The sequence below is a fragment of the Pygoscelis adeliae genome, unplaced genomic scaffold (assembly GCF_000699105.1).
Source record: "Pygoscelis adeliae isolate BGI_AS28 unplaced genomic scaffold, ASM69910v1 Scaffold186, whole genome shotgun sequence".
NCBI lineage: Eukaryota > Metazoa > Chordata > Aves > Sphenisciformes > Spheniscidae > Pygoscelis > Pygoscelis adeliae.
In genome coordinates this window covers 4,576,153-4,576,991 of record NW_008825071.1, presented here as the reverse complement: position 1 = coordinate 4,576,991, position 839 = coordinate 4,576,153, and positions in this window count along the sequence as shown.

The following is an 839-nucleotide window of genomic DNA, read 5'->3' as shown; positions in this document are numbered from 1 at the left end:
TTGCCCGATTGGTATTAAAAAGAAAAAAGGAAAAGCAATGTCTAGGACCTTCATTTAAAAAAACACCAAAGTTATCCCCCACCCAAACAAAAAACCAAAAAATTTCCTAGAAAACCCAAATAAAGGGAAGTTCCTGAACTCTAAGAAAATCACTGTTAAGGCACTAATGTTGTTATGTCTCCTCTGAACTCATTGTTTATATATCTTTGCCTTTGTTTTCCTAATTTGGTCAATCACATTCTTTAAGATGAGACTCCAAGTCTTCCTATTGATGTTTGGATTCCTGGGACTATTGTGGCTTTGAAAGTTCTTACTGCTGCATCTTTGGCTCCTCTTCAATGAGCAGATGTTGACCACGGAAGGAAATGTTGAATTTAAGTCTTTATGAGTTTTTTCTGCTGTCAGCTTCTTGTGAAAAGAAGCTTTTCTTGTGAAAAGGAGGGGAGCCCTTTCAAACTTTTATTCTCTTTGGTTCATTCAGGTTGTTGTTTTTTGCTGCTCCTGTTTGAGCCATAACAAGGAATGTTCCATGCCATCGGGCTCAAAACTAGTTACCTGCTGCATTCAGTGGACGTGCGATCAGATTAGAGCAGCAGCTGGAAAAGTGATGCAGATACTACCTTGGCCTGAAACCCATCCCAGATTTTGGAACTGGGACTCCAGGGTTGCTTTCTGAGACATACAATGACTAGATACATGACCTTAGCCTACCTGTATGATCTTGGTGGGACTTTATTTTCAATATTGCAGAGTGCTATGGAGGAGAGGAATTTCAGCATGGTTTCTGTGACAGCCATGGACTATGGTGCGGGGGCTGTTTGCGCAGGGCTGGCCGCAGG